Source organism: Triticum aestivum, chromosome 6B, assembly GCF_018294505.1.
Source record: "Triticum aestivum cultivar Chinese Spring chromosome 6B, IWGSC CS RefSeq v2.1, whole genome shotgun sequence".
Taxonomy (NCBI): domain Eukaryota; kingdom Viridiplantae; phylum Streptophyta; class Magnoliopsida; order Poales; family Poaceae; genus Triticum; species Triticum aestivum.
Genome location: NC_057810.1, coordinates 573,377,130 through 573,396,193, shown reverse-complemented (window position 1 = coordinate 573,396,193; position 19,064 = coordinate 573,377,130). Strand labels below are relative to the sequence as shown.

The 19,064-nt window shown below is 43.2% G+C and overlaps 1 long non-coding RNA gene across 14 annotated transcripts; it reads right to left on the bottom strand.

The window, feature by feature from the left end:
- Positions 1–1,126: 1,126 nt before the first annotated feature.
- On the bottom strand, positions 1,127–8,967 carry LOC123138092 (uncharacterized). Of its 14 annotated transcripts, XR_006468872.1 has the most exons (12): positions 8,252–8,967; positions 7,934–8,138; positions 7,365–7,487; positions 6,723–6,814; positions 6,490–6,565; positions 6,172–6,376; positions 4,060–5,724; positions 3,378–3,524; positions 3,180–3,219; positions 3,002–3,092; positions 2,808–2,908; positions 1,127–1,814 (listed from the first exon to the last, which is right to left on the bottom strand). It is a non-coding gene; the product is annotated as an uncharacterized lncRNA (long non-coding RNA). The 14 variants fall into 14 exon arrangements; XR_006468868.1 differs by having other exon boundaries at positions 3,378–5,724; XR_006468873.1 differs by having other exon boundaries at positions 1,127–1,477; positions 1,643–1,814; positions 3,002–5,724.
- Positions 8,968–19,064: the final 10,097 nt, after the last annotated feature.

The following is a 19,064-nucleotide window of genomic DNA, read 5'->3' as shown; positions in this document are numbered from 1 at the left end:
TTCTTCCTGAAGCTCACTCCTTCAAAATCAGATGGCGCCCACCTCATCGTCACCATGGCGCCCTATGTCCTTCACACCGTACTTCCGTACAGACAGCCAAGGCGGAGTCCCCCGCCAACCGCCCCGCTCTCCACCTTGATCCCCTCCCCTAGTGTTCATGTCGATCCACCGCCTTGATCCCCTCCCCTAGTGTTCATGTCGATCCACCGCGCTATCAAGGGGGACGAGGTGTGCGCCAAAGTAATATTCATTATATGATACCATACTTTTTAAGTTAGAATGTGCCGAGAGTTAGGTTTAAAGTTGTCGAAGACAGTTTTCCATTAGTTATCTTGATATAAAGATCATTGATCACGCTTTTAAAAATTCTAAGCATTTGCATTGATCACAAATAACAAACCACATAAAACAGATGATTATATGTGTGAACCTCATGTATTTTCGGGACAATGTTGCAAATTGCAAGTTAATACTTTTTATCCCCAAGAGAATTTACATACATGCTTAGTAAGGCAACATCAATATTTGATTCTACAACATTAGATGCGAAGACTGCACTAATACATTTTGAAGGCAATATTATTTCAAACTAAACAGATGCATGTTGGTTAGCATATTTTACCCTGAAGATTAATTCATCAATATCATCTTGTAGACCATCCATCACTTTGTTTTGCCCGCAATTTTAGTATGTACAAGTACATCATCCACATAATCAACAAGATACACTTGCTCAGAACAGAACAAAGAAGACAAGTTGGGAGTTGAACATCTCAAACTGATAAGGATCTTGTATTTATTTTCTAAAATGATTCCTTTATAGGTAAATTTTATTGGTGACAAGATTTTGTGGAAGTTTTTTTCTAACATAATAAAACCCTTCAGCAGCTGTTGCAGTTCTTATACTTCTAACTGAATGAAGGTCATCCAACTTACATCAGAAAAATGGGATGACGAAAAGACAAATTTGGTATCAAAATATTTAGAATTTTCTCGAGATAAATGTTCTTGAGAACCATGAAACTGTGGCTTGATGGGTCCTAAATTTAAGGAGCTCTTGCGGTGTGCACCACCAAACCAAGGCATATGACTTGCTGATAATAAAATTTAATCATTACCAAGCATATGGTGTTCTGGCAGCACAATACTATTGGTTAGTGCCAGAAAAGTTGCATATAGGAATGAAAATAATAACTCCTTGTCACCCTATGTGTACCACTATCAGTCTGTTCATATTACCATTATTTTTCACAGTACAAGTCTATCAACACCAATTAAGTGTTTAGTACCAAATCTGCCCTCCCAAACAAGAAGGACGACTCCAAGCTCGTAATCTTGTACTGGGTCATGTATTTGGATCATAAATCTACGAAAATAATCAACATGTAAATATGAACAATGTTTTGGGTCGATCTATTTCTTAAGAAGACAATAGATAAAATCTACCAACATGTTATGAGAAACCCGACGATGCAGCCTTCAAAAAAGAGTAATCAAATTAGCACAAATGAGGAAGACGGATAGCACAGACAAAGACCACGACAAGATGCATCACCTTGAAATATCTTGTTCATTTAGAAGTGGACGTGCCAGATATACACTGGGTATAGCTAATTAGTGAAATAATCTTCAGAAATCATACCTGGATCAAGGGACAACAGCCGCTTGTACTGCAGCAAGACATCAAGATCAACATGGTCGTGCTTGGATGCTCTCTTGTCTCCCTCAAAATATGTTTATCGTGAAGGATAACATGGTTGAGAACATCACAGGATGTTGTGATGAGCTCTGCTCGATATATCTTAGTGAAGATCCTGCGGGCAAAAGGAAAGCAAGTTATCATATGAGGCCTGCAACTAATAGAATGAAAAAATAAATCTGGCAAACCTAATTGGATACTATGTGCAAAAATTAACAAATTTGCTAGCCAAAGCCTCCACAAACATATCTGATGACCTATAGAAAAACATAATTCAGTAGTACTCGTGTGTGTGTGTGCGTCTTTTATATTTTGTTATTGTCATAGGTAAAACTACCATAATCAAATCCTTGAAACAATCTGACATCCACATTCGCAACCATTATTTTTCAAGACAATGTTACTGAGCATCTTGTTAATTCAGAGCAGAAAGAAGTAAATCATATCAGGCGTGTTCTCACTCAAAGCATCAGACCGCACAACTTATACAGATTGCAGGGAGGTAGCAAAGTAGCTATGACAATGAAAAGCAGATGCGGGGAATATACAACAGCTTTTCCCCAAATATCTAGACGTGTCACTTCAATTGCATGGATGGTTAACCTGCATGATCATATCACCAAAAAACCTCCCACGTACAGATGGGCCAATATGCCAGATTGGTACGTCAGTTTAACATGAAGTTGTTCCACTGGGGTACAACTATATATTGGTTGTGAGGCCACCCATTCATGTTGAATGAGAATATTCAAACAATTAAGATCATGCACAGATGCATTACCGGCAAGGTTAGTAAAATTCAGCAGCATAAACGTAATTTTCACAAACATGCTTAGAAAATGGTTGTCATGATATATACACCTATTTCCTCTGAAAAAATTAAACCAAATGTGTCGTGGCACAGAAAATGTCATAGTACGTTCCGAAAAATATTTATACATGGACACAGCAAGCTCTAATCAGAAACAAAACAAATGTCATCTGACAAAATATAACTATAATATATAATGCAAACTGTATCAAAACAAAAGCATCACAAAGTACATACTTATTATCCTAACCATGAGAGATCAATAATTAGAAGCACCAAGAAAAGGGAAATTTTCACCTTTGCATGTATGTCAAGTGTGTAGTGCAGACTGCTATGTGTTCCTGTCTCCTCAACCACACATTTCTGAAGTCTGAACAAATCTTCTGTATTTCTCCATACTATGAGATATTATATTTAGTGGTATGTTAATCACTAAATACCAAGTATTAGACAATCTTGATAATTTGAAGTAACAATAAGCAACTCCATACCTATTCGTTAATGTAGAGATGAACAATTGATTCAAGCAGACAACATAGAGTTCTTCCTTAAATTCAGATCGCCTCATGTATTAAAAATGAACTATAGATCAAAAAATATGTAAGCTTGCTTGGCGAAGTAGCATGAAGATGAGATGATTCCACATTATTCTTAGAGATTCATGCATACCATACGTGAGCAGACAAAGAAGATTGGGACATGTCTTTATCTACACAAAGTGAAAAATATAGTTGGAAGTGAATGATAAAAAGAGTTGGGCGTGAGTAAGGCTAGATGGTGTATCTACACAAAGAAAACTTACTTAAACGTCTAATTGTACATTCAATTTTGTTAAATAAAAAAAGGTGTAAATAATAGAAGCTTTACCTATTAGCATAATACGTGTACCACAATGTTTGCAATTGAATTAACAAATGGTATTGAAAAAACAAATAATTTGAGTTCGGCCTGCAGCTCCAACCACTTCAATCCCTGGAAAGCCATCTAAAGCTAATACTATTGGCTTATAGGTTCCTGCAATGTATAAACAAAAACACTTTGACGAAGATCGGTAAAAGATAAATCACATGTTACATTTTGTAGCAAACAAGCGACATAGGCATTGGAGCCATCATTGTTTGTCAAATTAGGTAAGAACTATATCAATTATAACATATAACTAAACTCAATGTACAAAAAAAAAATCTCGGACTAAATTTAAAACTGTACCTTATAAAATAGTTAAAGATATCATTTGATAATCTTAAAAGAGAAGGCGGTTCGAAAGTAAAATAAAGGTATGAACAAAATCTCGGACTAAATGTGGAAGGTCACCTTATAAAACAGCGTGATGCTTACATTTTATGACTGAAAGGGAAGAAAGGTATCAACAAATGATTTTGCAATTCAAAAGAAATCAACACAAAGATTACATAAAAGATGAAATTGAACCTACTGGTCCACGCCGCCCTCTCTGTATTTTTTAATCAACTTCAAATAATTAATTGTGTTACCATTGGATTACATTTTCTTCAGGCGCCTTGGACAGTCTATTTCATTGGCAACCAACCTGAAACTATACAGAACTGAAATCTAATGAATTTCAGCATCGAACCCCATCACAGAATCTGCTCAAGCTTGGACCGGCCATCCTGCTGCTCCTTTTTGGCTTTTGTACCACACGACATGTAGATACAGATTGACACCATTAATACGCATTCAGGTGCCATGTGAGATACCTCATACAATTGATCAAACAACCGCCGGCAGCTTTGCATGTCGCCAAAGAACTGGATCTACATGTCGCCAATTCAGGTGCCATGTGAGATGCCTGCTAATTTTGCATGCTTTTTCCAAGCAATACAATATTTTTTCTCACATACCTACAGTGTATATATTGTTCAGAAGAGAATGAGAGAAGACCATGATCTTGCTAGGCTCTTCATGTAAGAGGAGCAATGTACCTAATTGAACTACAGCTTGTTGACCGAACATGAGGCAGGTTGTGGGCGATGTTGGCACCTGCGGTCTACCAGGTGAGGCGGTGAGGAGGCAATGACGAAGTGCGCCTGTCGAATGGCGGCCATGGAGCTCCAAACCGGAGGAGGAGAGGGTGGTCTCTTTTCTTGCTCCGTCGGTTGGCAGCCATGGAGCCCCAATTTAGAGGACGAACGGATGTTGGATTCTGCCATACTCATCGAGGAAGATAAATGCATGTTCCAATAGGAGTATACTATCTATGTTGGACTGGATTATAAGTGTTTCGGTTGCACCAAACTCGGGAACTGTCTAGCTGTCAATATTTGTGATATGAGCAAAACCATGGACAGATATAAACTGAAAACCAATACAGTTTATTTTGTCCAATAAGTATGACCCTTACGAAAATTGGTAACTGAACAATGCAAGGAATCTATGAAGAGTGCATATAGAAATCTGAATGATATATAAAGGAAAAATTACCACTTACTCAATAGGTCTAGTGAGATATGATGTAGCACTTTGGCAGCCAAATTATCTTGCAAAATGCAAATACAGTACATAAATTGTTGGATTTGCCACCTGAATAGCAAATTCAGGTTAGATTTTTGTGTCGACAAAAACAATACCAGTTCCGGTAGGTAATATGCAGTGAAGACTCGGCGTTGCAATCGTATCACACAGCCGCTACATTGCCATTACGAAAGAACAAAGCAGAGTAGAGCTAGCAGCAACTGAAAGTCTGAATACTAAAACTATCTAGCCTCTGCACCACGGCTGGTTGCTCCATCATATGAGGTTCAACAACACAACCACCACATTAAATCAGTCATCATTTACAGTTTCAGTCTTGCAAGAACATGACACATAATCAGTGGTCTGATGATTTGAGGCACTCCCTTCACCAGACAAAATGTGCGTGTGTCTAAAAAGGAATTACAGCGGCAGCACGCTAACATCATCTATAATGTGGGTCGCCTGTGTAGATGCTCAAAACTACAAGAAAATAAATACCGTAAAATTAAAAACCATCTAATCGTCCTCTCTGTCACCGTTTTTTAAGTAACTCTGTAACCACTTGATGCTAAGTATGGGTGCTAATTACAGATTGAATACACCTTCAATTATTTACCTTGTGCAAACTTGATGCATCTTTTGTCACCGATGCCACATATCAACTGTGAAACTATCATCCAGCACTGAAGATGGTCTAAGAGGAAGAGCTGCTCACCATGATAACCTCGACGGCGCTGGCCTGCTCAAAGATAGTATCAGGGTCAAAAATTGCATCCACTTGTTGTGGTCTGTATGCATCAACCAAATAATATCCTCATGCTAAGTACATTGACTCTTCATTGACATTATTGGTATACATCGACTTGCTATGGTCTGTATGTGTCAATGATATTCTTAAATTCCAATGCTGTGACACAGGACTTTTAAAAAAATTAAATACCGACAAACATGGGTCACCTGTGTAGACGCTTAGAGATTAAGAAAATAGATAAGATGTCAAAATAAAAAGAATCATTTAAATGCCCTCTCTGTCAATGCATGATGCTAACGCCTTCAGTATTCTACCTCCTGCAGAGGAAAATATCCAAGCGCTTGATGCATCCAGGCCGATCGACTGGGAAACAAATCCCAACAACTTTTGCTAGCATCCAGCATTCAGGATGGTCTAAGAGGAAGAGATGCTCACCTCGGCAACGTCAACGACAACGGCCTGATCGAAGAGTTGCGCTCGGCGCTCGCTGCTGACGTCATAGGGAAGGTTGAACACATACACCTTGGCCTCCTCCGACGGCTCCACATACTCCTCGACCTCCTCCACACCACCACGACCTCCTCCTTCACCTCAACCACCAGCTCCTCCTCGACGATGAAATCCAGGGCCTCGTCCTCGGCTGCAAAGGAAACATAGTAAGCTTCCAATCACAAAATCTTAAAAAAAGCTCGACATATCACCGGTTCGGTCAGCCATCCATCCTACTAAAATGGCAACTGAATAGCGGCTCACCTTTTCCTGTTCACATGCCTTGGCCTCGTCCTCCGCCGCCGCCTCGTCGTGCTCGTCGTCCTCGGGCAGATATAAACTGAAAACCATGGACAGATATAAACTGAAAACCAATACAGTTTATTTTGTCCAATAAGTATGACCCTTACGAAAATTGGTAACTGAACAATGCAAGGAATCTATGAAGAGTGCATATAGAAATCTGAATGATATATAAAGGAAAAATTACCACTTACTCAATAGGTCTAGTGAGATACGATGTGGCACTTTGGCAGCCAAATTATCTTTTAAAATGCAAATACAGTACATAAATTGTTGGATTTGCCACCTGAATAGCAAATTCAGGTTAGATTTTTGTGTCGACAAAAACATATCAGTTCCGGTAGGTAATATGCAGTGAAGACTTGGCGTTGCAATCGTATCACACAGCCGCTACATTGCCATTACGAAAGAACAAAGCAGAGTAGAGCTAGCAGCAACTGAAAGTCTGAATACTAAAACTATCTAGCCTCTGCACCACGGCTGGTTGCTCCATCATATGAGGTTCAACAACACAACCACCACATTAAATCAGTCATCATTTACAGTTTCAGTCTTGCAAGAACATGACACATAATCAGTGGTCTGATGATTTGAGGCACTCCCTTCACCAGACAAAATGTGCGTGTGTCTAAAAAGGAATGACAGCGGCAGCACACTAACATCATCTATAATGTGGGTCGCCTGTGTAGATGCTCAAAAATACAAGAAAATAAATACCGTAAAATTAAAAACCATCTAATCATCCTCTCTGTCACCGTTTTTTTAAGTAACTCTGTAACCACTTGATGCTAAGTATGGGTGCTAATTACAGATTGAATACACCTTCAGTATTTTACCTTGTGCAAACTTGATGCATCTTTTGTCACCGATGCCACATATCAACTGTGAAACTATCATCCAGCACTGAAGATGGTCTAAGAGGAAGAGCTGCTCACCACGATAACCTCGACGGCGCTAGCCTGCTCAAAGATAGTATCAGGGTCAAAAATTGCATCCCCTTGTTGTGGTCTGTATGCATCAACCAAATAATATCCTCATGCTAAGTACATTGAATCTTCATTGACATTATTGGTATACATCGACTTGCTATGGTCTGTATGTGTCAATGATATTCTTAAATTCCAATGCTGTGACACAGGACTTTTAAAAAAATTAAATACCGACAAACATGGGTCACCTGTGTAGACGCTTAGAGATTAAGAAAATAGATAAGATGTCAAAATAAAAAGAATCATTTAAATGCCCTCTCTGTCAATGCATGATGCTAACGCCTTCAGTATTCTACCTCCTGCAGAGGAAAATATCCAAGCGCTTGATGCATCCAGGCCGATCGACTGGGAAACAAATCCCAACAACTTTGCTAGCATCCAGCATTCAGGATGGTCTAAGAGGAAGAGATGCTCACCTCGGCAACCTCAACGACACCGGCCTGATCGAAGAGCTGCGCTCGGCGCTCGCTGCTGACATCATAGGGAAGGTTGAACACGTACACCTTGGCCTCCTCCGACGGCTCCACATACTCCTCGACCTCCTCCACACCACCATGACCTCCTCCTTCACCTCAACCACCAGCTCCTCCTCGACGATGAAATCTAGGGCCTCGTCCTCGGCTGCAAAGGAAACAGAGTAAGCTTCCAATCACAAAATCTTAAAAAAAGCTCGACATATCACCGGTTCGGCCAGCCATCCATCCTACTAAAATGGCAACTGAATAGCGGCTCACCTTGTCCTGTACACATGCCTTGGCCTCGTCCTCCGCCGCAGCCTCGTCGTGCTCGTCGTCCTCGGGGAAGGTGAGCGGGGTGTCCGAGTTGGCGACTTCCTTGGCCGGCGCCGGCCCACGAGGGCATCTCCGGGCGCGGCTGCTCCTGGCGGCGGCGGCAGTTGCTGCTAGATAATGGGATTGTGGGACGGACATACAAAACGTACTAAAATTCAGAGGGAGGCACTGGTCTTAGAGCCTGGCGGTGGATCGTGACAAAGACCGGGAGGAGGGCCAACGAGGTCGGGATGGGGCGGATTCGGCCGCAGGAGGTCGATTCCTACCGGATCAGGGCGAGGCAGCGGTCATTGGTGGCCATGGCTGCTCCTGTAGAAGAAGGGGAAAGTCTGTCCTTGTGTGTGAGAGAGAGAAACAGGAGGGGGGAGTGGGGGAGCCAGGAGAGCTCGCCGGCGGCGCGATGACCGGTGGCGAGGCGAGCCCTCTTTCTCGGCGGAGAGGCGGCGGCTTGGCTTGCGGACAAGCGACGGATCGCCTAAGGGAAGCGAGGAGTCCGAAGGCGAGCGACGAGGAAAGCGGGCACGGAGCAACAGGACGCTGGGCTGGTCGACGAGCTCTTGGCGGTGGCGCAGGAACCCTAGCGCGTGCAAGGGTACGAGGAGAGGATGCTCGCGCGAGGAGAGGGAGGGGAGCGGTTCGTGCGTGGGGTGGTTTTTTTGGCTACGTGAGTGGGCAGGGGCACCAGAGATTGAAAAAAGCGACGAAAATAAACCAACGAAAAAAAATCGTGGAACGGGTTGGAATTGAGGGGATGCGGGAGGTGGGATCGAGGACGGAAAAAACCGAATAAGGTGGGACAAAAATAAAACCCGAAATGCGACCTACCAACTGAGACATTAGAAGTAGAGATTTGGCAATTACGAAATGATCTTACTCATGATAAAGAGGTTCCCCCGGTGGCCACTACGGTTGATTTTTTGGATAGTTATATGAAGTCTATTCAAGATGCTAGAATGTTTAGTACAGAGGAAATAATTAAAGGTAAAATGCCGATTGCTGATTGGGCTTTGCCTGAGGTAAGACCTGCCCCTGGTCCTAAACCTTGGCCTCCCCTGCTTACCGAGTATGTTGCTCTATGAGTTGATGGTTCTTTCTCTGTGGAATCCGGCGCGACGGCGGCAGGAATGATTCTTCGATGGCATGATGGTTAAGTGAGGTGTCGTTCTATCTATCGGGGAACGGATTTCTTCATTCTGCCCATGGTCATCTCGTGGCTGAAATTAAGGAGTTGATGAGACATAGGAAGTTTATTCCTCGGAAGATGAATAGGAATAAAAATAGAGTTGCCGATCATTTGGCAAATTATAGTCGTAGAGTGTATCACGGCTGTGTGAATGCATGTAGGACCATCATGTATTGAGGATATTTTACCTCTCAACTGTAACTCTCTCAATAGGGAACAAAATTCCTTTTCCCTCGAAAAAATAAATAAAAATAAAATAAGCCTGCAACCCTCTCGCATGTGCAGCACATGGCAGCTCGCGAATCTACACTGATACCAATGCCTCAAAGTTTATACTCCTACTATAAAAACAGAGCAATAGTGTATCCCCGTCCAAATCAAAGGAGGATCCCGAAACTGGATCAGCTCAGCCTCAGCTTCTGAAAATTCAGTGATCCCATGCTCCCATGCCAGCACAATGCAGTGAACAGACTAGACGTGTGTAAGATAGCAAGAGCATCTCTAAGAGCATCTCCAGCCGTTGGCCCCCTAGGAGGCGCCTAAAATCGCCACCCGGGGGCGAGTCAGCGCAAAAAACCGGCCTCGGGGTGAGTTGGCCCCCTGTCGCCGGCCCCAGAGCTGCCCCCAGGCGCGTCAAATTGTTTAAAAAAAGAAAACATTCGGCAAGTTTGTTTAAAACACGGCTAAATTCATCCAAACTTCGGCTAGTTCATACATATTTAAAAAAAATTACACAAAGGAAAAAAACGCTACTAGGCCCGCCGTCGCCTCGCCGCTCCTCGCCGCCCACCGCCCTTGAAGCTCTACATGCCGAGGCGGCTGTAGAACTGCGTGTAGTCACCGTCGTCGTCGTCGTCGTTGTCGTCATCGCCGTTGCCTCTTCCGCAGCCGCCATCCCTGTTGCACCCTTCCCCAGGTTGGCACGGCGGGTTGGACGGTCCGGGGGCGTCCTCGTCCTCGTCGATGTCGAGGATCACCACGCCGTGCTCGTCCTCGCGCCCACGCCTGCGGGCGGCTATCTCCTCCAGGGCTCGGCGCTGCTGGACCATCTCGTCGCGGAGGTAGTCGTCCCGCGCCCACTTTAGGGCCTCCTCATCGGAGAAGGCACGCCGGGTTATGGCCTCGTACTCCGCGGGGAGGCCGGGCTCCGGCTTCGGCCTGACAAGGACAAGGTGTCCAGAGGCAGGGGAGGGGTTGGCGATGCAGACGCTGGAGCTGCGGGTGCACTGGCTGACCGGCATGTCCTGGGGTCCGGCTTGACGGGGGGGAGACAAGGGGAGCCGGTCGAGCGACCGGACGAGGAGGAGGACGCCCCCTACCTCGGCGTCCAGGAGCTTCCACACTGGCGAGCGGGGTACTCCAGCCTGGGCATGTTGCCGCCCTCGATGTACTCAAGGATGGCCTCCTGTGTGCGGCCGGGCGCGCCCCAACATCGGCGACGGCCTTCGGAGTTGAGCCTCCTGGAGGGCACGACACCGTTGGTGGCCTCGAGCTGCTCGGCGTGGCGGCGACGGAAGTACGGCTCCCACAGCGGGCTGTCTGGGACGTACCTTGGCCCTTCCCTCGCTGCCAGCGGCAGAGAGGCACGGATGCGCGCGATCTCCGCGCGCCGTGCCGCCCCGATGGACGGTGGTGGCACCGGGACCCCGCCGACGCTGATCCTCCATGCCCCGGGCACCCGCATGTCCGGCGGGACCAGGTACTTGGCCTCAAAGAGGAGTCAAGCTTCGTCCTCATGGAGGTGGCGGCGGCCGAAGCCGTTCGCGGCCGCACTGTCGCCTGGGAAACACTCAGCCATGGCTGTGGAGACGGCAAGGGGAGAAGGAGGAACAGGGGAGGAGCGGCGATGCACTGTCTGTGCGTTCACCAGCGTGCTGGGGGCGTCTTATATAGGCGAAGGCACCGCACGTACGCGTGGCCGCCGTGCGTATGCGTGGCGGGCGAGGGACGCGCGTCGCCCGGTCTTCACTACACGGCCCGTGAGGCATCAATGGAGGAGGCTGACCAGCGCGGCAGCTTTGGCATTGATTCGTCGCGGGAACCGAGGCGATGAGGACGATGAAGCGGCGAGAAGAGCCGAGTCGCTGCCAAGGAGGGCCCACCGGCTTTCCAGCCAAAAAAGTTTCGGCCGGCGCCCCCAAGTGCCCCAAGTGCGCCGGGTTTGGCTTGGGTCCGTCGACGCCAATTTCGGCCCGAGTCAGCGAAAAATGGGTCTTTGGGGGTGCGACTGGGCCGTTTTTTCGGCGCCAGCGTGAAAAAAGCGCCTGGGGAGGCTGTTCTGGGCGCGCGGCTGGAGATGCTCTAACAGCCGCCCTATATAAGCGCCGCACTGTAAATTTTAAGTTTTTTGCGCGCGCGCAACCACTTCGGGAGCTCCAATGGAGATGCAATAATCGCACGCGTAGAATAAGTAGTTCAGTGCTGATACGTCCATTTTGCATCATGCTTTTATATCAATATTTATTGTATTATGGGTTGTTATTACACATCATGTCACAATACTATGGCTATTCTCTCTTATTTTACAAGGTTTATCATGAAGAGGGAGAATGCCGACAGCTGGGATTCTGGCTGGAAAAGGAGCAAATATTGGAAACCTATTCTGCACATCTCCAAAAGTTCTGAAACTCCACGAAAGTCATTTTTGGAATTAATAAGATTTTATGGGCAAAGAAAGTACCGGAGGGGGCCCACACCCTGGCTAGGAGGGTGGGGGCGCCCCCCCCCCCCCACTGGGTGCGCCCCCTGTCTCCTGGGGCCCCTGTTGGCCCTCCGGTGCCATCTTCTACTATATGAAGGCTTTCACCCTGGAAAAAATGAGAGGCGAGCTTACGGGACGAAACTCCGCCGCCACGAGGCAATCTAGGGCTCCGGCAGAGCTGTTCTGCCAGGGAAACTTCCCTCCGGGAGGGGGAAATCATCACCATCATCATCACCAACGATCCTCTCATCGGGAGGGGCTCAATCTCCATCAACATCTTCACCAGCACCATATCCTCTCAAAACCCTAGTTCATCTCTTGTATCCAATCTTGTATCAAAACCACAAATTGGTACCTGTGGGTTGCTAGTAGTGTTGATTACTCCTTGTAGTTGATGCTAATTGGTTTACTTGGTGGAAGATCATATATTCAGATCCTTAATGCATATTAATACTCCTCTGATCATGAACATGAATATGCTTTGTGAGTAGTTACATTTGTTCCTGAGGACATGGGTGAAGTCTTGTTATTAGTAGTCATGTGAATTTGGTATTCATTCGATATTTTGATGAGATGTATGTTGTCTCTCCTCTAGTGGTGTTATGTGAACGTTGACTACATGACACTTCACCATTATTTGGGCCTAGAGGAAGGCATTGGGAAGTAATAAGTAGATGATGGGTTGCTAGAGTGACAGAAGCTTAAACCCTAGTTTATGCATTGCTTCGTCAGGGGCTGATTTGGATCCATATTTTTCATGCTATGGTTAGGTTTATCTTAATACTTCTTTTGTAGTTGCGGATGCTTGCAATAGGGGTTAATCATAAGTTGGATGCTTGTCCAAGTAAGGGCAGTACCCAAGCACTGGTCCATCCACATATCAAATTATCAAAGTACCGAACGCGAATCATATGAGCATGATGAAAACTAGCTTGAAGATAATTCCCATGTGTCCTCGGGAGCGCTTTTCTCATTATAATAAATTGTCCAGGCTTGGCCTTTGCTACAAAAAGGATTGGGCCACCTTGCTGCACTTTATTTACTTTCATTACTTGTTACTCGTTACAAATTATCTTATCGCAAAACTATCTGTTACCTACAATTTCAGTGCTTGCAGAGATTACCTTACTGAAAACCGCTTGTCATTTCCTTCTACTCCTCGTTGGGTTCGACACTCTTACTTATAGAAAGGACTACGATAGATCCCCTGCACTTGTGGGTCATCAAGACTCTTTTCTGGCGCCATTGCCGGGGAGTGAAGCGCCTTTGGTGAGTGGAACTTGGTAAGGAAACATTTATATAGTGTGCTGAAATTTTCTGTCACTTGTTACTATGGATCTAATCCTTTGAGGGGCTTGTTTGGGGTATCTTCACCCCGACCAGTAGAGCAAAGAGTTGCTCCTCAACCTACTGAACCTACTGAAAATATTTACTTTGATATTCCTTCGGGTATGATAGAGAAACTGCTAGCTAATCCCTTTGCAGGAGATGGAACATTGCATCCCGATTTACACCTTATCTTTGTGGATGAAGTTTGTGGATTATTTAAGCTTGCAGGTATTCCCGATGATGTTGTCAAAAGGAAGGTCTTCCCTTTATATTTGAAGGGAGATGCATTGACATGGTATAGGCTATGTGATGATACGAGATCTTGGAACTATAAATGATTGAAGTTGGAATTTCACCAAAAGTTCTACCCTATGCATCTTGTTCATCGTGATCGTAATTACATATATAATTTTTGGCGTCGCAATGGAGAAAGCATCGCGCAAGCTTGGGAGAGGCTTAAGTCAATGTTATATTCATGCCCCAATCATGAGCTCTCAAGAGATATGATTATTCAAAAAAATGTGCTCGGCTTTCTCTCAATGATCGCACCATGCTCGATACTTCTTGTTCTGGTTCTTATATGCTGAAGACTACTGAATTCAAGTGGTATTTATTGGAAAGAATTAAACACAACTCTGAAGATTGGGGTTCCGACGATGGTAAGGAGTCAGGTATAACACCTAAGTTTGATTGTGTTAAATCTTTTATGGATACCGATGCTTTTCGTGGATTTAGCGCTAAATATGGACTTAACTCTGAGATAGTAGCTTCTTTCTGTGAATCTTTTGCTACTCACGTTGATCTCCATAAAGAGAAGTGGTTTAAATATAATCCTCCCATTGAAGTAAAAGTAGTTGCACCTATTATAGTTGAAGAAAAGACTATCACTTATGATGATCCTATTGTTCCTACTACTTATGTTGAGAAACCACCCTTCCCTGTTAGGATAAAGGATCATGCTAAAACCTCAACTGTTGTTCATAAGAGTAATACTAGAACTTATACACTTCCTGAGCAAATCAAAGTTGAACCTAGTATTCTATGGTTAAATATCTCTTGGATGATGATATAGGTGGGCATGTTATTTACTTCTGTGAACAGGCTGCTAATATTGCTAGACCCGATGCTAAGATACATAGACCTGTTGTAGGCATGCCTGTTATTTCTGTTAAAATAGGAGATCATTGTTATCATGGCTTATGTGATATGGGTGCTAGTGCTAGTGCAATACCTATTGACTTATATAGAGAAATTATGCATGATATTGCACCTGCTGAAATAGAAGATGTTGATGTTACTATTAAGCTTGCCAACAGGGATACTATTTCACCAGTTGGGATTGTTAGAGATGTTGAAGTCTTGTGTGGGAAAGTTAAATATCCTGCTGATTTCCTTGTTCTTGGTTCCTCACAAGATGACTTTTGTCCCATTATATTTGGTAGACCCTTCTTGAATACTGTTAATGCTAGGATTGATTGTGAACAGGATATTGTTACAATTGGCTTAGGGGATATGTCTCACGAGTTTAATTTTGCTAAGTTTCATAGACAACCCCGTGATAAAGAATTACCTAGTACGAATGAAATAATTGGTCTTGCTTCTATTGCCGTACCTCCTACTGATCCTTTAGAACAATATTTGCTAGACCATGAAAATGATATGTTTATGAATGAAAGAAGGGAAATAGATGAAGTATTCCTTCAACAGGGTCCTATTCTGAAACACAATTTGCCTATTGAAATCCTAGGGGATCCTCCTCCACCCAAGGGTGATCCCGTGTTTGAGCTCAAACCATTATCGGATAATCTTAAGTATGCTTATCTTGGTGAAAAGAAAATATATCTTGTTATTATTAGTGCTAACCTTCTAGAGCAAGAAGAGGAAAGATTATTGAAAACTCTGAAGAAGCACTGTGCTGCTATTGGATATACTGCGGATGACCTTAAGGGCATTAGTCCCACTCTATGCCAACACAAAATTAAAGTGGAGAAAGATGCCAAACCAGTTAGAGATCCTCAACGACACTTAAATCCTAAGATGAAAGAAGTGGTAAGAAAGGAGATACTAAAACTCCTTGAGGCATGTATAATTTATCCCGTTGCTGATAGTGAATTGGTAAGCCCTATCCATTGTGTTCCTAAAAAGGGAGGCATTACTGTTGTTCCTAATGATAAAGATGAATTGATTCCGCAAAGAATTATTACAGGTTATAGGATGGTAATTGATTTTCGTAAATTAAATAAAGCTACTAAGAAAGATCATTACCCTTTACCCTTTATAGATCAAATGCTAGAAAGACTATCCAAACACACACATTTCTGCTTTCTAGATGGTTATTCTGGTTTCTCTCAAATACCTGTATTAGCGGAGGATCAATCAAAAACTACTTTTACTTGCCCTTTCGGTACTTTTGCTTATAGACGTACGCCTTTTGGTTTATGTAATGCACCTGCTACCTTTCAAAGATGCATGATGGCTATATTCTCTGACTTCTGTGAAAAGATTTGTGAGGCATTCATGGATGATTTCTCCGTTTATGGATCCTCTTTTGATGATTGCTTGAGCAACCTTGATCGATTTTTGCAGAGATGTGAAGACACTAGTCTCGTCTTGAATTGGGAAATGTGCCACTTTATGGTTAATGAAGGCATTGTTTTGGGGCATAAGATTTCCGGGAGAGGTATCAAAGTTGATAATTGTGTAGAAGCATTTGAAATACTTAAGAACTACTTAAGAATGCTAGTGATTATGCTGTGGCTGCTGTTCTAGGGGAGAGAGTTGATAAGAAATTGAATGTTATCCAGTATGCTAGTAAAACTCTTGACACTGCCCAAAGAAATTATGCTACTACTGAAAAAGAATTCTTAGCAGTTGTATTTGCTTATGATAAGTTCAGACCTTATATTAGATGGGTTCTCTTGCTCCAAGAATTTGATTTGCATATTATTGATAGAAAGGGAGCTGAGAACCCCGTTGCAGACAACTTGTCTAGGTTAGAGAATGTTCTTGATGACCCACTACCTATTGATGATAGCTTTCCTGATGAACAACTAGCGGTCATTAATGCTTCTCGTACTGCTCCTTGGTATGCTGATTATGCTAATTACATTGTTGCTCAATTTATACCACCTAGTTTCACATACCAGCAAAAGAAAAAGTTCTTTTATTATTTAAGACATTACTTCTGGGATGACCCACACCTTTATAAAGAAGGAGTAGATGGTGTTATTAGATGTTGTGTACCTGAGCATGAACAGGAACAGATCCTACGCAAGTGTCACTCTGAATCATATGGAGGACACCACGTTGGAGATAGAACTACAGATAAGGTATTGCAATCCGGTTTTTATTGGCCTACTCTCTTCAAAGATGCTCGTAAGTTTGTCTTGTCTTGTGATAAATGCCAAAGAATTGGTAATATTAATAGACGTCAAGAAATGCCTATGAACTATTCTCTTGTTATTGAACCATTTGATGTTTGGGGCTTTGATTAAATGGGACCTTTTCCTGCCTCTAATGGTTACACACATATTTTAGTTGTTGTTGATTACGTTACTAAGTGGGTAGAAGCTATTCCAACTAGTAGTGCTGATCATAACACCTCTATAAAGATGCTTAAAGAAGTTATTTTTTCGAGGTTTGGAGTCCCTAGATATCTTATGACTGATGGTGGTTCACATTTTATTCATGGTGCTTTCCGTAAGATGCTTGCTAAGTATGATGTTAATCATAGAATTGCATCTCCTTATCACCCGCAGTCTAGTGGTCAAGTAGAATTGAGCAATAGAGAGCTCAAATTAATTTTGCAAAATACTATCAATAGATCTAGAAAGAATTGGTCCAAGAAACTTGATGATGCATTATGGGCCTATAGAACTGCATATAAAAATCCTATGGGTATGTCTCTGTATAAGATGGTTTATGGAAAAGTGTGTCACTTACCTCTTGAACTTGAACATAAAGCATATTGGGCTATTAAAGAGCTAAACTACGACTTCAAACTTGCTGGTGAGAAGAGGTTATTTGATATTAGCTCACTTGATGAATGGAGAACCCAAGCCTATGAAAATGCCAAGTTGTTTAAAGAAAAAGTTAAAAGATGGCATGACAAAAGAATACAAAAGTGAGAATTTAATGTAGGTGATTATGTGTTGCTATTCAACTCTCGTTTAAGATTCTTTGTAGGAAAACTTCTCTCTAAATGGGAAGGTCCTTACGTTTTCGAGGAGGTCTATCGTTCCGGTGCCATAAAAATAAACAACTTCGAAGGCACAAGTCCGAGGGTGGTGAACGGTCAAGGAATCAAACATTATATCTCAGGTAATCATATCAATGTTGAAACTAATATTATTGAGACCGTAACCCTAGAGGAATATATAAGGGACACTTTCCAGAACGTTTCAGACTCCGAAAAGGAATAGGTATGTGGTACAGTAAGTAAACCGACTCCAAAACAATTATAATGGCAATTTTTCTCTGTTTTGGAATATTTAAGAATATTGGAAATAAAGAAGTAATCTGGGAAGGACACGAGGCCTCCACGAGGGTGGAGGGCGCACCCACACTTACTAGGCGTGCCCCCCTGTCTCGTGGGCACCTCGTGTACCTCCCGGACTCCATTTTCTTGCATGTTACGTATTTTGGTCGGTAAAAATTCATTATATAATCTCCCGAAGGTTTTGACCACTGTATTACGCAAATATCCTCTATTTCGTTTCGAGTTGTTCCTGTTGCAGATTAAGAGCAAGATGTCTTCTCAAGAGTCAGTCGGGAAGAGTCGGTTGTCTCACCCGACACCAGGTCCAGGAGCAAATAGCGATGCTTATCACTTTGGACCATCAACGAAGGATGAGATGGAAGCTGACTTGAAAAGGATAGATGCCATGGAGGAAGATCAAGAAGTTACCTCTCGCTTCCAAGCAGGATTCATGACGGGGGAACTACATAGCTCGGCCATTCCAAACTCGGTCATCCCTTCCAACGTTAAATTTCTTTAGTATGAAAATATGAAAAAGAGCGTCACTTGTTCCCCAGAAGCTATGCGGAATCCTTGGGTAAAGGGAGCTTTAGCCGTTGCGGGTAAGCTCAACAAAGAAATTATGGACCTCAAACAACAAGTCAATAAGCTCGAGGAAGAGAATCGTATCCTGAGGGGCATCAACGCCAAGAAGATCACAACACCAACTATGAAGAAGGAGACATAAACACATGGGTATGGGCACTCCCCTTGGCAACTGCCAAGCTTGGGGGAGGCGCCCTGGTATCGTATCACCATCACACTCCTACCTTTACCGTTTTACCTAGTTCAATCCTTTTAGTAATATCTTGATCTAGTAGATTGAAGTTTTAGTATGAATTAGCTTTGAGTTTTGCTTTGTGATCTCTTTATGTAATCGAGTCCGTGAGCTATCTATAATAAAGATTAGTGTTGAGTCAAGGGCTTTGCTATCTTGCTATGATCTTGAGGAAGTAGAAAGAATAAAAAGAATAAAAGAGTCCATATTGATCTTTTGGATAGTAATGACTTCACATATAAAAAGTAT